Raw genomic sequence first — 7,074 nt, 5'->3', positions numbered from 1 at the left:
ATACTGACGACTAGTGCGCATGTGCCACCCAGACATGCTAACAACCACCTGAAAGGGTGCCATAGTTGATGAGTTCATTTGAATTCATGTTGCCTACTCGACCCTGTCCGATTCCGACGAGCATGCTAACTACAACTGCAAGCTCCTCGATCTGACTTTGAGGTATTCCTTATCTCTTTTACGTATAAGTTTTCTTATTAATTGGATATGGTACTCATTCTATGATTTGGATTGATCAGTTAGCACTTTGTTCACCCCTTTGATCCATATTTATTTGATTCTAATTTCGACCACAAACCAAATACTTTGGAGGATATGGCCATTTTGATTTTCATTCCAATCCATTCTGATTTTGATTTTGATTCAGTGGCAAACCAAGCACACCCTTAAAGCATTGCTTTCCTACATCTATATCAAAACATGAAAGTATCACTTTGATCCAAGGGAAATTTAATGCACACTACACTTTGTCATAAATTAACATAAACAGGGATGGGGAAGGGACAAACAGAAAGTAAACTTAGGAGGTAAATAATAATTTTCACATTAAAGGAGAACTATAAGTCTATGTGAACACTAGGTAAGTTTCAGTGAAACAATAATGAGTTAGCAATCTAAAACATTGATAAAGCTATCTAAAAAGATCAGTTCTATCTGTGTAATTAAACAAATATTTTTTCTTCAAGTATGATAGCAACAATTATAAGACAAAAAGAAATAGATGCAAATTTGTTGGTTTTTTAACTGATATTGTGTCATTTCTTGTCTCCCCACCACTAATGAACATCCTTTAAATTTCTTGTCTCTTTGCGACAAATGAACTCCTCAATTTGGATCGAATGAATTTTATGCTAAGAATTAGATTGGCTTCACCTAAATCTTTTACAACAAAATAATGAGAAAAAAATTTCTTAACATCATCAATAGATCGATGTCAAAAGATAGAAACAAGATATTATTAACATAGACAAAAAAAGAATGTATCGATCATCAAATCTTTTATGATAGAGATAATTATCAAATTTATTGATTTGAAAATGATATGAAAGAATAATACTATCAAATTTTTCGTATCAAGTTGAGTTATGTAGATTGCCTCATTAAAATCTCTATGGAGAAAAGCTGTGCGTCACATTCATTTGATGCACAAAGAGTTTATGGATGGAAGCAAGAGCAAGGAGGGCATAAATATTGTGATGCTAGCAATAGATGCATAAATTTAAAAAAACTCAATACCAACTTTTTGCTTAAAATCTTGGACTATAAGCCACGCCTTATACTTTTTAATTGATTCGTCAATTCTTGGTTTCTTTCTAAAGGTCTATTTATGACCTAAAAATTTATTTCGATGAGAAGTCAATCAGTAAGAATCCCAATATTATGTTCAATAATTGATTCAAAGTTACTATTAATAGCCTCCTTCCAGAAAGGAGTATCAAGAGATTTCATAGCTTCCTAGTATGAGGCAATGGTATTTTCAATTAAGAAGATAAAGAAACTTTCACTTAAGTTTTTTTTGATCTTAACCCATTAACTACTTCTAGGCTCGTCTCTTTGGAGACATCCGATAAAATTGGAACGATACAAAGAAGATTAGCATGGCTCCTGCACAAGGATGACACACACAAATAGAGACTACTTCTAGGTTCAAACGGAAGATTAGGTTGATTTGATGTGGGCTCATTAGATTAGAAGACTAGAGGTCAAAGTTGAATTAGGTAAGGAATAAAAGTCATAATTAGATGTTGATCTAGGGATTCAATTCTTGAAAAGAAAATATATTTCCAAAGAAGATTACATCTCTAGATTCAATTATAGTATTTATAGATATATTACTAAATTTAAAATAAAAAATAAGAAATTGATAGGTATTACTATCAAGGAAATAACCAACAAAGATTGAATCAATAGTTTTAGAATCTATCTTAAATCTATTAGACTCAAACAACAATTTTAACCAAACACCCTCAGATTTGAAAGTAACTCAACTTTGGTGCATGTTCCTTCTAATACTCATAGAAAGTTTGAAGTAATTCTATTAAGGATATAGAAGTCAAAATAGCTTCTCTTTATAAGTTTTCTAGAACATAAAGAATCTATGACCATAGAATTAACTATATGCAATAGAGTTTTGTTCTTCTATTCAGCAACACCATTAGATTGAAAAGAGTGAGAAGCAATGACTTCATGAATTGTACCATATTCTATATAGAACATAGCTAATTCATTTGATGTATATTCACCTCTTCTATCAGACCTTAAAATTTTAATCTCCTTTTTAGTTTTGTTTCCAGTCTGAGCTTTGAAAACTATAAACTTATTAAAGAATTCATCATTGGCTTTTAGGAGATAAGAATAACAATGTATGAAAAAATCATCAATAAAGTTTACAAAATAATGACTACTTCCATATGTTGGATTTCTCAAGAATCACAAACATCACTATGAATTAATTTAAGGAGTTGAGTATCTCTTTAAGAGATGGATTTGAAAGACTTTTTAGTTTATTTAGATTAAGCACAGATTTAACATTTAGTTTTATGATCAATCTTATATTTAAGAATAAGATTAAGCTGGAACATCTTTTGAATAGATTTGAAATTCATATATCCAAGTCTTTCATGCCAAGCATCACAAGATTTAAATTTAACAAGATTGATTGAGAATGATTTGAAGAAGAATTTTCAATAATTGAAGGAGAAATTATATTGAATTTGAATAATCTCTTGGATACAAATCCTTTGTCAATGAAAATATCATCTTTAGAAAATACAATCTTATTACTCTGATACAATCTTATAATCTAACTACACTAATAGAGACCTACTGATGAGGTTTCTATGATGCTAGGAATATGCTGCATGTTTCGAAGGATAATATTCTTTTGAGAGGCAAACTTTAGGTCGACATTATTACTATGCAAAATGTTGATAGTTGTTCTATTTCCAATGATTATACTTCCCCTATTTGAGTGCTGATAAGAAGAAAAAAAAATGATCTATCAGTGCAAACATGGATATTGGCACTAAAGTCTAACTATGTATTGATCAAAGTTTTTATAGGTAAAGTTTATCAGTGAGATAAAAGATACCGATCTAAAGCTAGATGGCTCGCCTTCCATTGTATTTACCATAAGTTTAGATTGAAGTTGGTTCTTCTTCTTGATCACAACCTTTTCCTTCTTTTGGTAGAAGCATTGATGTGCTTAGTGGTTGTCATGGTCACATATTTAGTAGAACCTTCCATCTGCAAAAATCTTGTTCCCTATAGCTTGAGAATTGGGTTTAGATTAGTTTTGAAATCAGCTTCTTTTCCTTTTACCCTTGGTTTAAAGTCTTTGGTTAAAGGTTTGATTTTGGTCAAGATAATTTTGACCCTTAAGATTTTGCTTTAGGATTTGAGATTCAGTCATGTTTACTTTGACTTTTAATCATTTTTCTTTTTAATTCTTTAATATGGTACTGGTCTTCTATTCTTATGGCTTGGATAACTGATCTAAGGATAAAATTACCTCAGGTCCTTCTAAGTTCATGTCCATAGTTAGTCCATGATGGTGGAAACTTGTCAATTAGATAAGAGATTTTATAATTCTCATCTTGTTGGGTGGATGTCTGGCCAGGACACTACCTCCCAAGATCCTTTCAGTACCACATGATGCAGCAGGAAGAAAGAAGAAACAAAACAAAAGAAAAAAATAATCAAAATACGTGGATCAGCCACAAAAGGGCTCGCCTCCACGGGGTATGCAAACTTCACTATGAAAAAAAAATTTTACAAGAGGAGATCTCACCCTCAACCCTTGTACACCCAATTCTCTCTCACCTGAAGTTTCCCTCACAAAAGCTCTCTCTCTCTTGGAGACCCCCCTGAAGCCCTGAAGAGCCAGACGACCGCTGTCCAGGAGCCCCGCTCCTTCTCTCACAGCAACGCTTCCGCCTCTCTCTCTCTTCTCGAATTCGTACGGCGCGAGAAAACCAATCACTTGATTCTCTGTTTCGTCACAGACCTTTTATAGACCTTAATCATGACTTAGATCGTGATTAGGACTCCTTAATCAACCCAAATCACATTCCAGACCGTATGATCAAGACCGAGAGCCACCCATGCCTTCGGATCGCGCTCCGATCCATAAAATAGTACCGTGGACCGCAAGAAATGCGTGAGAAACGCCCACGCGGTCCACAGGCCCCACCGTGGACCGCCCGGTCCACGGTGGACCGGGGCAAAGGGTCGCGGGCCTGGGTCGCGCGTCCCGCGTGGCCTGGGTCGCGCGTCCCGCGCAGGCCTGGGTCGCGCGTCCCGCGTGGGCCTGGGCCTGGGTCGCGCGTCCCACGTGGGCCTGGGCCTGGGTCGCGCGTCCCGCGTGGGCCTGGGTCACGCGTCCCGTGCGCCGCCGCCTGCTGCCGCACCGCTGCCGCCCGACACCGGTCGCCGGCGGTCCTCCGCCGCCTCGATTCTCATGCCGACTTCAAAAGCTCGTATCCCCTCCATCCGAGCTCCATTTCAGGTGATCTTGGTCTCGTTGGACTCCATTTTTCACCGCGAACCTCGCTGTGGGTTCAATCTTGAGGTATCAAATCCTAACAATCTCCACCTCGACTCGATATTTGGCCTCCTCCAAACTCCGAGAGCTTCTGGATCTCCTCGCCCCCATGCCTTGGGGCAATCGCCTGCTGATCATGGATGGGCAAACATGGGAGTCGAGCCAGGCTGCTCGATCCCATCTTCATCGTATGCTGTGCTCCTCCTGACCTGAGACTTACTCGGGGCATCATCCTGCGGCAATAGGAATCTCACCTTGCGACGTCGCCTCTCGTCCTCCCGAGTCTCCTGTCTCGTGCCCGATCCACCTTCTGGAGCTCCACCTCGCTCTGGGCTCCGTCTGGCTCCCGAAGCTCCACCTCGCACTGGGCTCCCTACCAGGTAATAATGTCCTCTGCTCCCCTTCTTCCCCTCCAGCATAATCCTATCGCCGCATAGCACCCTCAGGATTCCTCCACCAGCTACCGTCCTGTAGCCTCTCGAATCCAGTCTGCTAAGTGAGATAAGATTCCGCCTGAAATCGGATATGTATTGGACCTCCCCCAATCTCCTCACTGCACCGTCATGTGTCCTCCAGCTGACCGTCCCAATGCCTCTGATCGCACAGCTCGATCCATCCGGCAGATATACAGTGCCCTCACTGTTCTCCAGGGAGTCAAACTGCTCTTCTCTGCAACACACATGATAGGAGCATGCAGAATCTAATATCCACTGCTGGAAAGAAGTAGATACCTCATCAGATATCTCCAGGACATCTCCATCTGAATCGCTGCCGGCTGTCGCTACAGCAGCCACCGTCCGATTTTTAAGTTGAGGGCAATCTCTGGCTAGATGCCCCAACTCCTCACACTGGTAACACCTGGTTTTGCTCAAGTCCCTCCTGGACTTAGACCGCTCTCGTTGCGATCTCCTGTCGCTCCGTCTACCGCCTCCTGCACCTCCAGAAGTCACCAAAGCTGAGCTACCGCCACCTGAGCTCGAAGCTGGGTTCTCCCTCCTGAGAACCTCGTTCTGGAGTATCGCCGCGGTGACCTCGTCCATCTTGATAGTGCTCTTCCCCACTAGAAGAGCAGTCACCAAGGACTCGTATGAAGGGGGAAGCGACGCCAGCAAAACCAGCGCCCTGGCCTTCTCCTCAACGTTCTCACCAATGCTGAGGAGGTCGGTGAGGATCTTCTGGAAGTGGCTCAAATGCTCCTGCACGCTGTCCCTCAGTCATCCGCAGTTGGTAAAACTGCCTCCAGAGGAAAAGAGTGTTGGTGAGAGACTTCGCCATGTACAACTCCTCGAGCTTCGACCACAGCACCGTCGGGGAAGTCTCGCTCAGCACATGGATCACCACCTCATCCGCTAGGTACATACGGATGGTACTCACCGCCTGCATCTGTAGCCATTTTCAATCCTGCATCTCCATGGTGGTCGGCTTCTCATCGCACAAGAGAGCATCGATCAATCCCTGTTGGATGAGCACGTCTTTCACCCTTGCCTGCCATAAGGAGAAATTGCTCTTACCATCGAACTTGTTGATCTCCATCTTGATTATTCCTGTCTTCTCCATCTTCAGTCTTGCTCACCACCACTGCAATCTGCGTCCTTGTACCGCCTTACTCTGATACCACTTGTTGGGTGGATGTTTGGCCAGGACACCACCTCCCAAGATTCTTTCAGTACCACGCGATGCAGCAGGAAGAAAGAAGAAATAAAACAAAAGAAAAAAATAATCAAAATACATGGATCAACCACAAAAGGGCTCGCCTCCACGGGGCATGCAAACTTCACTATGAAAAGAAAATTTTACAAGAGGAGACCTCACCCTCAACCCTTGTACACCCAATTCTCTCTCACCTGAAATTTTCCTCACAAAAGCTCTCTCTCTCTTGGAGACCCCCCTGAACCCCTGAAGAGCCTGGCGACCGCTGTCCAAGAGCCCTGCTCCTTCTCTCACAGCAACGCTTCCGCCTCTCTCTCTCTTCTCGGATTCGTACGGTGCGAGAAAACCAATCACTTGATTCTCTGTTTCGTCACAGGGCTTTAATAGACCTTAATCATGACTTAGATCGTGATTAGGACTCCTTAATCAACCCAAATCACGTCCCAGACCGTCTGATCAAGACCGAGAGCCACCCATGCCGTCGGATCGCGCTCCGGTCCACGAAATAGTACCGTGGACCGTGAGAAACGTGTGGAAAATGCCCACGCGGTCCACAGGCCCCGCCGTGGACCGCCCGGTCCACTGTGGACTGGGGCAAAGGGTCGCGCGTCCCGCGTGGCCTGGGTCGCGCGTCCCGCGCAGGCCTGGGTCGCGCGTCCCGCGTGGGCCTGGGCCTGGGTCGCGCGCGCCTGGGTCGCGCATCCCGCGCAGGCCTGGGTCGCGCGTCCCGCGCGCCGCTACCTGCGGCCGCGCCGCTGCAGCCCACCACCGGTCGCCAGCGGTCCTCCGCCACCTCGATTCTCGTGCCGACTTCAAAAGCTCGTATCTCCTCCATCCGAGCTCCGTTTCAGGTGATCTTGATCTCGTTGGACTCCGTTTTT

General features: G+C 43.2%; 1 non-coding gene across 1 annotated transcript; it reads left to right on the top strand.

Annotated features, from left to right (window-relative positions):
• The first annotated feature begins 1,548 nt into the window (after positions 1–1,548).
• LOC114913638 (U6 spliceosomal RNA) lies at positions 1,549–1,651 on the top strand. The gene has a single exon (XR_003799554.1). It is a non-coding gene; the product is annotated as a U6 spliceosomal RNA (small nuclear RNA).
• Positions 1,652–7,074: the final 5,423 nt, after the last annotated feature.

Source organism: Elaeis guineensis, chromosome 2 (genome assembly GCF_000442705.2).
Source record: "Elaeis guineensis isolate ETL-2024a chromosome 2, EG11, whole genome shotgun sequence".
Lineage (NCBI taxonomy): Eukaryota > Viridiplantae > Streptophyta > Magnoliopsida > Arecales > Arecaceae > Elaeis > Elaeis guineensis.
The sequence above is the reverse complement of the archived record's forward strand: the minus strand, read 5'-3'. Positions and strand labels throughout refer to the sequence as shown.